The 15086-nt window shown below is 40.9% G+C and overlaps 1 long non-coding RNA gene across 1 annotated transcript; it reads right to left on the reverse strand.

Moving 5' to 3' along the window:
* Positions 1-1096: 1096 nt before the first annotated feature.
* On the reverse strand, positions 1097-1950 carry LOC113566218. Its single transcript, XR_003408996.1, has 3 exons — positions 1865-1950; positions 1467-1739; positions 1097-1391 (listed from the first exon to the last, which is right to left on the reverse strand). It is a non-coding gene; the product is annotated as an uncharacterized LOC113566218 (long non-coding RNA).
* Positions 1951-15086: the final 13136 nt, after the last annotated feature.

Here is a 15086-nt window from a genome sequence, read left to right on the forward strand (position 1 = left end):
TGAGGCTGCCAACTATGACTGGAGGCAAGGCAAGTGTCTCGTGGACAAAGACAACAGCCGAGACAGCCGATGCCTTTGCTACTCGCCTGGAGGAGAGATTCAGCCCGATACTATCCAATTCAGATGAAGAGCGGGCCTCAATCAACAGAGAGCGGGAGCAGTCAAAACGGCAGAAGCAGCTACAACCGGACCAGGAAATCAGGATTCCCTTCAGGCCAGTCACACTGCCTGAGCTGATGCAGATTGTTGATGCATTGGAGCTATCTAAACCACCTGGGGGCGATAAAATCAATAATAAACTGATTAAAAATTTGCCAAAAAAAGCGCTACTATATTTAATATTAATATATAACTCCATTTTCAGACTGGGCCACTTTCCAAGTCAGTGGAAACATGCCCAGATAAAAATGATTTTAAAGCCGGCAAAAACACAGCAGACATGTGTTCCTACCGGCCAATCAGTTTATTATCTGGCCTTTCAAAAATCTTTGAAAAATTGCTGATGGCGAGATTGTTTGAGGTGGAGAATTTTGCCAAGGCCGTACCCAATTACCAATTTGGATTTCGGCGGGAGCATGGCACTGAGCAGCAGCTGGCTGGAAAAAACAAGTTGCTCGGCAATTTTTCTGGACATATCCGAGGCTTTTGACCGAGTATGGCATGAAGGGCTGCTGTACAAGTTGATGAAGCTGCTGCCTCTAAATTTGTACTGCATTCTGGAGAGATACCTGGCTGAACGCACTTTTTGTGTGAGCTGCGGAGACGAGGATTTGTCAAGAATCGGAAAAATATCAGCTGGAGTCCCGCAGGGTAGTGTACTTGGGCCAATACTATACACGATCTATGCCTCGGACATGCCCATGCCCCACCTCATCCCTGACAGCACTGGCTTCCATCCAGAACGGGAATCAATGCTGCTGTCCACGTATGCCGACGACACGGTGATAATGAGCGCATCTGCAATCCCAATTGTGGCAGTCAAAAATAGCCAGCGATACCTACAACACTTCTCTACCTGGGCCAAGAAGTGGTGCATCAGTGTCAACGCAAAAAAAACCGGACACGTTATGTATACACTAAGGACATTACGAGCTATGGACATAAGGCAACCGCCGGCTATAAATGGTCAAGTAATTCCATCTGTCAACAAGCATGACTATTTAGGCATAAAACTGGACAGAAAACTTACCTTTAACTCTCACATAACTGGACTATGCAACAAATTGAGAGCAAGAGCGAAAAAACTGGAGTGGCTTGCTGGACCCAGAAGCCGGCTGCCTAACGCAATCAAGGCTATCGTCATCAAGCAGCTCATCATGCCCATTTGGCAATATGGTCTTCCGGTTTGGGGCGCACTTACATCCGATTCCCAGCTGCGGCGGGTGCAAAGCCTACAAAATAAAATCATTAGACGGGCAATGAAGGCGACAAGGTTCACCAGGAACGATGCCATAAGGCTGACTCACAATCTAGACACAAATGAAGAAGTGTTCCATGCGGCAAGTGGGCGCTTCGCCAACTCCTTGGCCTGCCATGTCAATCCGGAGGCTCGGAAACTATTACTGCAGCCGTATGAGCCACAGCGATTGCAGAGGCCACGATATCTGCAACAGCTGCTCCAACACTTCCGCCCGCTGCAGCCTCAAAATCAGGATCGGAGCAGCCATCAACAACAACATCCAGATCCGGCCATCTCCGAGGAATCGCTTCCAACGCTGGTCCGTCTCGAAGAGGAGGAGCTGAAAAGAAAGAGACAGGAGGAATCAGACGCCAGGCAGTTGAGAACATACAGCTGCAAAATATCATCAATCCGAACCCCGAAAGGTTCAACGAATTGATGATAAATTGCCTACGCAAACGTTACCTCACTGGACAAACTCCGCGGGAAAGGGTAGTGGCCCTCATATTCGGCCAGCCACTATCCATACAGAAGATAATCCTGCCGGATTACGAGGGGGGTCCAGGGACACCAACGCAACCGCAGCCAGCATCCGCGCAGCAGCCTCAACATGTGCGTCAAATTTGCGACCGGCCGACTTCACACCAGAGCTGCCAGACACGGGCTGCAAACAGCAGCCCACGCATCCCAGACGCCATCCATCAACCCAATCCGCAGGAGGCACTGCTCGACCACGGACTGGACCTAGTCCGACGGCGCCTCGAACGCGTGGCGGACAGCGACGACGACATCCAAATTGTGGACGTGTAACAATTTTGCACAACACCATGACTGAAAGCTATTGAGATCGGATTGCAAGCGAGAATGAAATGAAATGTCCTTGTACTGGACACAGAGTTTAACATCATCCGCATACATAAGTACTCGAGAGTATGTTAATACTGAAGGCAAGTCATTAATAAAGAGTGTGAAGAGTAAGGGGCCTAGATGGCTGCCCTGTGGTACTCCCGAAGAAACCTTTACTGGTAAAGAGAGGGAGTTTTTGAAGAGGACTCTTTGAGACCTAGAACAAAGATAGCTAGAAATCCATCTCAGGAGGTTGGGCGGAAACCCTAAAAGGTCAAGTTTATGTGCTAGAAGGGAATGGTTTACAGAGTCGAATGCTTTGCTAAAGTCGATGTAAATAACATCCGTCTGTAAGTTACCTTGAAAGCCTTTAATAATGAAAGAGGTAAACTCTAACAAGTTCATGGTGGTTGATCGCCGCCTTATAAATCCATGCTGAGTTGGAGATATAAGTGACTTGCAGAGATGTTGCAAGTGCGGAGTTAAAACCTTCTCAAACATTTTTGGAATAGCGGATAACTTTGCTATACCTCTATAATTTTTTGCATCAGACTTGCTACCTTTTTTATGGAGAGGAATTATAAACGATTCCTTCCAGATTGGGGGGAAACAAGAGGAATCAATGGACAGGGTGAATAGTTTAAGCAAACGTCCACACAGAGCCTCGGCGTAGTACCTGAGTACACAACCTGGAACCCCGTCTGGACCCGGTGAAAACACCGGCTTAACTAGTCGAAGATCATGAAGTAGGGAACATTCATTTAACAAGGGACTGAATATGCCGTTCGACCTCGGTATACCGTATGGGTACGGATGACCAGAGTAGCTTTCCTCAGAATATGTGGTTTGGAAAAACTGGGCAAAAAGATCGGCAATTACCTGATCATTATTTGCCGACGTATTACAAAATGATAGCGAGGATGGGTGTGCGGACGTTCTACGCTTACTGTTTACGAAGCAGTAAAACTGTTTAGGGTCCTGAGAAAAACGTATCCTGCAACGAGATAGGTAGTTCTTATAGCATTGAGCATTAAGAACTGAAAAGTTTGACCGAGCTATTACATAACGAGAGTGAGAAGTAGGAGAGCCCACTTCTTGAAATTTTTTATAAAGTCTTGATTTTAAGTTTTTTAGACTGGATAACTCTTTGGTAAACCAAGTGGGGTTTTCCAGATCTAATCGGACAAGAAAGCGGGACACAAGAATCAAAAAATGTGCCAAGAGGATTGTAAAAAATGTTTGTGCCTTTTGTGACATCAGTGCACAAGTACAAAGCGGACCAATCAAAATCCCTAATGAGGTTATTAAGCTTCGCAAACTCGGCTTTACGAAAGCAGCGGACACGTTCAGGTAGTCTACTCGACCGATCCAATACAGTTGGTCCTATATCTAGCGACACCTCGAAAGTAGGGTGGTAGGCGTCTTCAGGTATAGTGAGCGGAAGGGCTCGGGTTAACAACACTATGGTCGGATCCGATACAAAGCATAGATCAAGCAATCGACCCAAGGAATTTTTCACATGATTGACTTGAGACAGGGACAGGTCAAGCAAGCCGTCAACAAAGTCATGTCGTGACATGGGCACTAGGATACTAGACTCGTTTACCGAAGACCAAACAGTTCTTGGCAAGTTGAAGTCACCAAGAACTATCATATGATCTTCCGAATAAGGTGGAATATATGAGCAAGTAATGAATATAGCGAAAGCGGGAAGAATCAGTTTTACACACAGGAATTCCAGTTCCCATTGGACTTGGACTGTGAAACGTCCCGACGCGAAATTAGAGTTCACTGCAATCAGAACCCCTCCTGCACTTCGAGACGAACGGTCTTTCCTAAAAGTTGTGTACCGACCTGCCAAAACCTCGGAACTAAGAATGTCCGGCTTTAACCAGGTTTCAGTAAACACAATAACGTGGGAAGCAAATGCAACACTATCCCGGAAAAGAATGCTGAGCTTACTACGCAAGCCTCTCACAATCTGATAGGTTACTAAAAGAAAAGTTAGTTTTTTGGAAAGGTGGAAGCAAGACGGGAAGTTGAAGAAGAGGAAGTTGAGGTTGAGGTTGAGGGTGGCACACTGGAAAGATTTGGAAGGGATATGGGGGGCCTATTCTTCTTCTTAGCCTTAAACTCCTTCACCACCAAATGCTCCGGCCAAAATTTGGCGGAGCAAATGGTGTCAAATTGAGTTGGAAAGATGATTATCTTAAACGAGGCTATCTGCCTGGCATAAGAGAAGTTAAATTTCTCCACCTTTAAACCCACGGCTTTTATTTTGCTTTGAATAAAAGCAATTACATCATTAGATGAGGACAGGGGCCAGCCGTGAAACAAAAACTTGTCGTTTTGGTGGGACTCCCACCAGTGGTTTAGTCACCACAGGCCTAGTACCTTTGGTGGCAATATCCGGAGGTCCGGAACGTCTATTTACTGGTGGGATCGGGATAGACGGGACAACCAGCGAACTTGCGGACACCACGGACACGGACGCTGCAGACGTACTTGGCTGCACATTCTCCGAGGCGATGAATTCGGCAACCGAATCTGCATCGCCAGCAGCTGTCGTTGCCCTTGGGGTGGCAAACAAAATCAGCTGCTGTACACTTTGAGTGGTCGGAGTCCGATTTTCGGCAATGAGCGGCTGAGCGACTATTGGCACTTGCAGATCCCGCGGAGTGACCTTTTTGCGCCTCGGAGACTCATTCAGCAGTTTTAAACCGCTAAACTGAGCCTCCATGGCTAGGAGCCGATCGTATTGGTTTTTAAAACCAACGGTCAGCTCCTTAACGCCAATCCGCGTCTGCCTCATGAAAGATACCATTTCCTTCTCCACCGCACGGCATGCCTCGCAACTGTAATGCAAGCCATAACGTTTGGTTATAGCATCACTCACGAGGCCAGAAAATCCAGCGCATTTTGCGTGCTCTACGCTGTCGCAGAGCCAGCAGGGGACATTCGGCTGATCGTGAGTAATCCGCTTCTTACAGGTTTTTTTGGCACAGACCACAGCGTATTACATTTTATTATTTATTTATTTACTATTATTTGCAAAACAAATTGGTAGCAGTCCAATGTGCCAGACAACGCTCAAAGCGGAATTGGTAAAAAAAGAGAGCAGAGTGGAGAGCGGTTATAGCGAGAGCTACTAAGCAGAGAGCGCTATTGCTCAGAAAGATTAAAGAGCGAAAGAGAAAGAACAGTTATTGAAGTTAAGGTGATAGCGAGAGAGTGATAAAACAACAAAAGCTACAAGACGAGAGCGGACTGTAATGCAACACAACAACACAAACACGACAAGCCGACGCCGAAAAATAAAAAGTTAAATAATGTTTTAACACAAATCAAAAGGCATGCACTCGCGGAATAGAATAGGTTTCCAGATTGTTGGCTGGCTAGGAAGTTAATTAAAGTTTATTTAGGAAAACACCGGCTGTTTATTCAAAACAAAAGGAAACAATGCGGAGCGCAAAACAAAAACGCGTCTGGTCACTACGAAAGAGAACGAACTATACTTATACCATATTTTGTGTATTATTACTAGCATCTAAAATATTTTTAATTTCATAGTGATTATGATCGTTTGTCATCCTTATAATTTAGACTTATCTTATTTACAATTTCAGTATAAATTTTATGACCAATAATTCTAATAACTCTCTGTTGTCCATAATAGGTTTTTTTTATGTCCAATTCATTCAATATATTGAGTATGAGTTAATCGTTTCACTACTGACTTTTTTACGCCTTTAACCTTCCGTCAAACGACGTCATTATTTTCCCTACATTTTCGTCTTTCATTAATCCAAGCTCTTTGTTATTGGCGAGATTTATACCGAATCTGATTGAGGCTAGGTAATTGGATGTATCAAAGCGATTAGGATTGTCTTTAATTAAATCATAAAAATCTTCTTCTGATGATATAATAAATGAATCTGTATCCATATAGAGTATTTTTGATGATGGACATTTTACAGAAGGAAAATTATAGACATAGTCATACATTAACAATTTTGAAAGCTCTAATACACTAACTTCAATGTATATGGCCTTATCATAAAAAATTCTGGACTTAGTTGATTCAATGGCAGCCAAATTATCTCCAAAGATTTCAACACTGTGGAAATTATGTCTTGCTATGCGTTGTCTAAACCCTGCAGAGTTTTGTCTTGAATCATAATGTTTAACTAATGCAACCTCACGACGTTTTTCTACATTCCTCATTGTTTTGCCGTGAACGGCATTAACCATTAATTTTTAAAAGTTTATTTCAAAGTCATTGCTAGCTAATTTTCTAAGAGATGTATTGAGCTCAATATAAGGTTTCAGCCAACAGGACTGATTAAATGATAAAAATCGAGATATTTTTTCTAAAATCATACCCTGCTCTAAACATAACTGTAGCTGCTTCAAATGGATTATATAGTTCTTTATATCAGTTAAGTCAGCTATTAGTTATGTCTGCTTTCCTCCTGGTGGAATCGTATTTTCGGGGCAAAAAGGTAAACTATTATGCTTATTATGAATATCATCAGGATATCGCAATCTACTTCAAAAATATATCCAACATCACTAGATGCTAATATGCTAAGAACGATGAGAGATGAAATTTCATCGTTACTTAGAAATTTAAAATTAGAAAATGGAAGGGGTTGACTCATAGGCTATGAGTCATAGCCCATCCATATAAGTTGTTGGCGTCAATATATGAAAGGAAATTTATGGGTTCAGTAGGCTTAAATTTATTATTTAAATATTTGTTATTTGCTGTTGCAATCCGTTGAGTACAGTGGGTCAACCCTTCACGAACAGCAGTTTTTAACAAATTAGAAATGTCAGGATCACTAACAAGTTCTAATTCTACCTTTGTGTATTTTAACATTGCATCCCATGAAACTGAAGGAGCAGTAGCATAATTAATGGGGTCTAACCTGTACACTGGGGAGCAAAGACTCCTAAAATTCTCAAATACATCAGCAAGAATTAAAACATCGCTTTCCAAATATAATTTTAAATAATCTCTGATACATTTGCAATTAAATGCGCCCCCAAACCTTCTGAGCAAAGTTGTAGTCTTCAACACTGCATTCCTCATCATTTTGGGAATTATAAAAATATTCTCGCGAAGGAAGCAGGGATTCATCAAATTTTTTAAAACTATCCAAATAATCATAGGGAAATACTCCCTTTCGTCGTAGCATATCAAATTTTTCACCTTGATATTTAGTTTTCAAAATTAAAATAAAATTCCCTATGTCCATATAACCAGCGAGTTTTTCTAAGCTTGAATTTTAAAATATATTTGAATCTATATATCTGATTTTATATTGATGAAGATAAGATTCATCTAGCTTACAAATTTGAGTTAACATATATTGCGTTATTTGCAAGGAATGGATCTTAGTTCACCTTTTATTGATGTAACAAATAAATGTATATCATAACGAGACAAGTTATGAAAAACTACAGGGAAAAAGGGATCGCTTAATCTAAATTTCTGTTTACCCAACTTATGAATAGGACCTACATATTGACCTGTAAACTGATCAAAGAATTTTTCTCGATCATCATCAGAAATTTGTTTCCCGCAGGCATAGCAAACGCCATGTTCCTGGTAATCCTCATCCCAAATGTTAAACTGGTAGATTGGTTTTTTATAGGACTTCCAGTACATCTCATAAAGTCCATCGACTTTCATCCTAAGTGCTTGACAAAATTTTTGGAAACAATCCGGTCCTGAAATAACAAAATCATAATGTTTATGAGTTTATTACCTTTGCTGGATTGTGAAAATATTTACCACATCTCATTAAGGTGAGCATTGTATTTATGTAAAATATAAAATGCTGCACATTCTGTATGCCTCTGTACCTCTGTATAGTAGTTGATGATTTTGATGGTTCATTAAGATTTATATGGTAATTTTCCAAAACTGCTTCGATGTCAGCATAAATTACTACTGGTGTAGATAGTTTTTAAGAAAAACTTTTGAAGACAGTTTTGGTATTAGGTTCAGGATACTTTTACACACTCTTCAGTGTCATGAAACGTATTTGTTGTACTATAAAATTGCAAACAGTTCTCGTAAAATTATGCAGCACTATGGGATCTACTATGTTGCCAATAACATAATTTCCTCATGCACGTTATATATGCATAATGCATCATTTGCATATTATCACTATTAATTATAAGCAAATTTATGTGTTGAGTCCGAATTTTCCTAGTCCTCACTGTGGGTCCTACAACGTTTTTCCCATTACTTGGACGTTGACTGCATCTTAAAAGGGGCGATGCAGTTACTGCACCGTCAAGTGGCCCGTGTGACACCAGCAGAAGGCTGTTACGCGCGGATCCCAGGCAAAACGCAGCCCTCCTCTCGCCCAACCGACCGAGGGGCGCTGCCGCATGACGCGCGGTGCGTAGCCGAACCGAACACGAGCATGCAAGAAAGATAGCTATTAGACTAAGATTCGAGGAAAATTAGTACTAAACTTACTAAGAAACTAAGCATGCAATCAAAATACAAATACCACTACAATTACTAATTACTAGAAAGGTGTGTAAGGATTAGTAATTTAATAAGAGGGAGAGAATAAGTGGTGGATATAATATGGTAGAGGGAATTATAATCCGAGCATAAGACCCTAAATGGTTCATGCAAGGAATAATTCGATCTACAAAGTGGAAGGAACAACGGTATAAAATATCTAGCAAGTCTAATAGGAATCGTGAAGTTTATGCGGCTCAACAGATCAGGGCTGTCTATGTCACCCCTGATCAAGTTGTGCACAAATATCACACCAAGCATTTTTCTACGGTTAACTAAGGATGGGAGGTTTACTAATAGTAGTCTACTAGAGTAAGATGGGAGTCTTACACCCGCATCCCAGTTAAGGCCCCGCAGAGCAAAGAGTAAAAAGATGTTCTGTACTGATTCTATACGGTCCTGGTGTACTTTGTACTGAGGGCACCATACACAGGAGCCGTATTCTAAAATCGGACAAACTAGCGTAGTATAGAGAGTTTTTGTTATATAGGGGTCGTCAAATTTCTTTGACCACCTCTTTATAAACCCAAGCACGCCCATGGCCTTATTTACCATGGTAGAAATGTGTTCGGAAAACTTTAACTTGGGGTCTAACATAACACCCAGATCATCCACCAGGGTAATTCTCTCAAGAGAACCACCAAATAGGGTGTAGGTAGCCAACAAGGGGCTAGAACGATGAAATGTCATTACTTTGCATTTCGAGGCATTAAGGTGTAACAAGTGTGCACAACACCATGACTGAAAGCTATTGAGATCGGATTGCAAGCGAGAACGAAATGAAATGTCCTTGTACTGGACACAGAGTTTAACATCATCCGCATTCATAAGTACTCGAGAGTATGTTAATACTGAAGGCAAGTCATTAATAAAGAGTGTGAAGAGTAAGGGGCCTAGATGGCTGCCCTGTGGTACTCCCGAAGAAACCTTTACTGGTAAAGAGAGGGAGTTTTTGAAGAGGACTCTTTGAGACCTAGGACAAAGATAGCTAGAAATCCATCTCAGGAGGTTGGGCGGAAACCCTAAAAGGTCAAGTTTATGTGCTAGAAGGGAATGGTTTACAGAGTCGAATGCTTTGCTAAAGTCGATGTAAATAACATCCGTCTGTAAGTTACCTTGAAAGCCTTTAATAATGAAAGAGGTAAACTCTAACAAGTTCATGGTGGTTGATCGCCGCCTTATAAATCCATGCTGAGTTGGAGATATAAGTGACTTGCAGAGATGTTGCAAGTGCGGAGTTAAAACCTTCTCAAACATTTTTGGAATAGCGGATAACTTTGCTATACCTCTATAATTTTTTGCATCAGACTTGCTACCTTTTTTATGGAGAGGAATTATAAACGATTCCTTCCAGATTGGGGGGAAACAAGAGGAATCAATGGACAGGGTGAATAGTTTAAGCAAACGTCCACACAGAGCCTCGGCGTAGTACCTGAGTACACAACCTGGAACCCCGTCTGGACCCGGTGAAAACACCGGCTTAACTAGTCGAAGATCATGAAGTAGGGAACATTCATTTAACAAGGGACTGAATATGCCGTTCGACCTCGGTATACCGTATGGGTACGGATGACCAGAGTAGCTTTCCTCAGAATATGTGGTTTGGAAAAACTGGGCAAAAAGATCGGCAATTACCTGATCATTATTTTCCGACGTATTACAAAATGATAGCGAGGATGGGTGTGCGGACGTTCTACGCTTACTGTTTACGAAGCAGTAAAACTGTTTAGGGTCCTGAGAAAAACGTATCCTGCAACGAGATTGGTAGTTCTTATAGCATTGAGCATTAAGAACTGAAAAGTTTGACCGAGCTATTACATAACGAGAGTGAGAAGTAGGAGAGCCCACTTCTTGAAATTTTTTATAAAGTCTTGATTTTAAGTTTTTTAGACTGGATAACTCTTTGGTAAACCAAGTGGGGTTTTCCAGATCTAATCGGACAAGAAAGCGGGACACAAGAATCAAAAAATGTGCCAAGAGGATTGTAAAAAATGTTTGTGCCTTTTGTGACATCAGTGCACAAGTACAAAGCGGACCAATCAAAATCCCTAATGAGGTTATTAAGCTTCGCAAACTCGGCTTTACGAAAGCAGCGGACACGTTCAGGTAGTCTACTCGACCGATCCAATACAGTTGGTCCTATATCTAGCGACACCTCGAAAGTAGGGTGGTAGGCGTCTTCAGGTATAGTGAGCGGAAGGGCTCGGGTTAACAACACTATGGTCGGATCCGATACAAAGCATAGATCAAGCAATCGACCCAAGGAATTTTTCACATGATTGACTTGAGACAGGGACAGGTCAAGCAAGCCGTCAACAAAGTCATGTCGTGACATGGGCACTAGGATACTAGACTCGTTTACCGAAGACCAAACAGTTCTTGGCAAGTTGAAGTCACCAAGAACTATCATATGATCTTCCGAATAAGGTGGAATATATGAGCAAGTAATGAATATAGCGAAAGCGGGAAGAATCAGTTTTACACACAGGAATTCCAGTTCCCATTGGACTTGGACTGTGAAACGTCCCGACGCGAAATTAGAGTTCACTGCAATCAGAACCCCTCCTGCACTTCGAGACGAACGGTCTTTCCTAAAAGTTGTGTACCGACCTGCCAAAACCTCGGAACTAAGAATGTCCGGCTTTAACCAGGTTTCAGTAAACACAATAACGTGGGAAGAAAATGCAACACTATCCCGGAAAAGAATGCTGAGCTTACTACGCAAGCCTCTCACAATCTGATAGGTTACTAAAAGAAAAGTTAGTTTTTTGGAAAGGTGGAAGCAAGACGGGAAGTTGAAGAAGAGGAAGTTGAGGTTGAGGTTGAGGGTGGCACACTGGAAAGATTTGGAAGGGATATGGGGGGCCTATTCTTCTTCTTAGCCTTAAACTCCTTCACCACCAAATGCTCCGGCCAAAATTTGGCGGAGCAAATGGTGTCAAATTGAGTTGGGGAGATGATTATCTTAAACGAGGCTATCTGCCTGGCATAAGAGAAGTTAAATTTCTCCACCTTTAAACCCACGGCTTTTATTTTGCTTTGAATAAAAGCAATTACATCATTAGATGAGGTCAGGGGCCAGCCGTGAAACAAAAACTTGTCGTTTTGGTGGGACTCCCACCAGTGGTTTAGTCACCACAGGCCTAGTACCTTTGGTGGCAATATCCGGAGGTCCGGAACGTCTATTTACTGGTGGGATCGGGATAGACGGGACAACCAGCGAACTTGCGGACACCACGGACACGGACGCTGCAGACGTACTTGGCTGCACATTCTCCGAGGCGATGAATTCGGCAACCGAATCTGCATCGCCAGCAGCTGTCGTTGCCCTTGGGGTGGCAAACAAAATCAGCTGCTGTACACTTTGAGTGGTCGGAGTCCGATTTTCGGCAATGAGCGGCTGAGCGACTATTGGCACTTGCAGATCCCGCGGAGTGACCTTTTTGCGCCTCGGAGACTCATTCAGCAGTTTTAAACCGCTAAACTAAGCCTCCATGGCTAGGAGCCGATCGTATTGGTTTTTAAAACCAACGGTCAGCTCCTTAACGCCAATCCGCGTCTGCCTCATGAAAGATACCATTTCCTTCTCCACCGCACGGCATGCCTCGCAACTGTAATGCAAGCCATTACGTTTGGTTATAGCATCACTCACGAGGCCAGAAAATCCAGCGCATTTTGCGTGCTCTACGCTGTCGCAGAGCCAGCAGGGGACATTCGGCTGATCGTGAGTAATCCGCTTCTTACAGGTTTTTTTGGCACAGACCACAGCGTATTACATTTTATTATTTATTTATTTACTATTATTTGCAAAACAAATTGGTAGCAGTCCAATGTGCCAGACAACGCTCAAAGCGGAATTGGTAAAAAAAGAGAGCAGAGTGGAGAGCGGTTATAGCGAGAGCTACTAAGCAGAGAGCGCTATTGCTCAGAAAGATTAAAGAGCGAAAGAGAAAGAACAGTTATTGAAGTTAAGGTGATAGCGAGAGAGTGATAAAACAACAAAAGCTACAAGACGAGAGCGGACTGTAATGCAACACAACAACACAAACACGACAAGCCGACGCCGAAAAATAAAAAGTTAAATAATGTTTTAACACAAATCAAAAGGCATGCACTCGCGGAATAGAATAGGTTTCCAGATTGTTGGCTGGCTAGGAAGTTAATTAAAGTTTATTTAGGAAAACACCGGCTGTTTATTCAAAACAAAAGGAAACAATGCGGAGCGCAAAACAAAAACGCGTCTGGTCACTACGAAAGAGAACGAACTATACTTATACCATATTTTGTGTATTATTACTAGCATCTAAAATATTTTTAATTTCATAGTGATTATGATCGTTTGTCATCCTTATAATTTAGACTTATCTTATTTACAATTTCAGTATAAATTTTATGACCAATAATTCTAATAACTCTCTGTTGTCCATAATAGGTTTTTTTTATGTCCAATTCATTCAATATATTGAGTATGAGTTAATCGTTTCACTACTGACTTTTTTACGCCTTTAACCTTCCGTCAAACGACGTCATTATTTTCCCTACATTTTCGTCTTTCATTAATCCAAGCTCTTTGTTATTGGCGAGATTTATACCGAATCTGATTGAGGCTAGGTAATTGGATGTATCAAAGCGATTAGGATTGTCTTTAATTAAATCATAAAAATCTTCTTCTGATGATATAATAAATGAATCTGTATCCATATAGAGTATTTTTGATGATGGACATTTTACAGAAGGAAAATTATAGACATAGTCATACATTAACAATTTTGAAAGCTCTAATACACTAACTTCAATGTATATGGCCTTATCATAAAAAATTCTGGACTTAGTTGATTTAATGGCAGCCAAATTATCTCCAAAGATTTCAACACTGTGGAAATTATGTCTTGCTATGCGTTGTCTAAACCCTGCAGAGTTTTGTCTTGAATCATAATGTTTAACTAATGCAACCTCACGACGTTTTTCTACATTCCTCATTGTTTTGCCGTGAACGGCATTAACCATTAATTTGTAAAAGTTTATCTCAAAGTCATTGCTAGCTAATTTTCTAAGTGATGTATTGAGCTCAATATAAGGTTTCAGCCAACAGGACTGATTAAATGATAAAACTCGAGATATTTTTTCTAAAGTCATACCCTGCTCTAAACATAACTGTAGCTGCTTCAAATGGATTATATAGTTCTTTATATCAGTTAAGTCAGCTATTAGTTATGTCTGCTTTCCTCCTGGTGGAATCGTATTTTCGGGGCAAAAAGGTAAACTATTATGCTTATTATGAATATCATCAGGATATCGCAATCTACTTCAAAAATATATCCAACATCACTAGATGCTAATATGCTAAGAACGATGAGAGATGAAATTTCATCGATACTTAGAAATTTAAAATTAGAAAATGGAAGGGGTTGACTCATAGGCTATGAGTCATAGCCCATCCATATAAGTTGTTGGCGTCAATATATGAAAGGAAATTTATGGGTTCAGTAGGCTTAAATTTATTATTTAAATATTTGTTATTTGCTGTTGCAATCCGTTGAGTACAGTGGGTCAACCCTCCACGAACAGCAGTTTTTAACAAATTAGAAATGTCAGGATCACTAACAAGTTCTAATTCTACCTTTGTGTATTTTAACATTGCATCCCATGAAACTGAAGGAGCAGTAGCTTAATTAATGGGGTCTAACCTGTACACTGGGGAGCAAAGACTCCTAAAATTCTCAAATACATCAGCAAGAATTAAAACATCGCTTTCCAAATATAATTTTAAATAATCTCTGATACATTTGCAATTAAATGCGCCCCCAAACCTTCTGAGCAAAGTTGTAGTCTTCAACACTGAATTCCTCATCATTTAGGGAATTATAAAAATATTCTCGCGAAGGAAGCAGGGATTCATCAAATTTTTTAAAACTATCCAAATAATCATAGGGAAATACTCCCTTTCGTCGTAGCATATCAAATTTTTCACCTTGATATTTAGTTTTCAAAATGAAAATAAAATTCCCTATGTCCATATAACCAGCGAGTTTTTCTAAGCTTGAATTTTAAAATATATTTGAATCTATATATCTGATTTTATATTGATGAAGATAAGATTCATCTAGCTTACAAATTTGAGTTAACGCAATATATAACTCTTTATTGCAAGGAATGGATCTTAGTTCACCTTTTATTGATGTAACAAATAAATGTATATCATAACGAGACAAGTTATGAAAAACTACAGGGAAAAAGGGATCGCTTAATCTAAATTTCTGTTTACCCAACTTATGAATAGGACCTACATAT

The sequence above is a fragment of the Drosophila persimilis genome, unplaced genomic scaffold, assembly GCF_003286085.1.
Source record: "Drosophila persimilis strain 14011-0111.01,24,50 unplaced genomic scaffold, DperRS2 tig00000622-arrow-arrow-pilon, whole genome shotgun sequence".
Taxonomy (NCBI): Eukaryota; Metazoa; Arthropoda; class Insecta; order Diptera; family Drosophilidae; genus Drosophila; species Drosophila persimilis.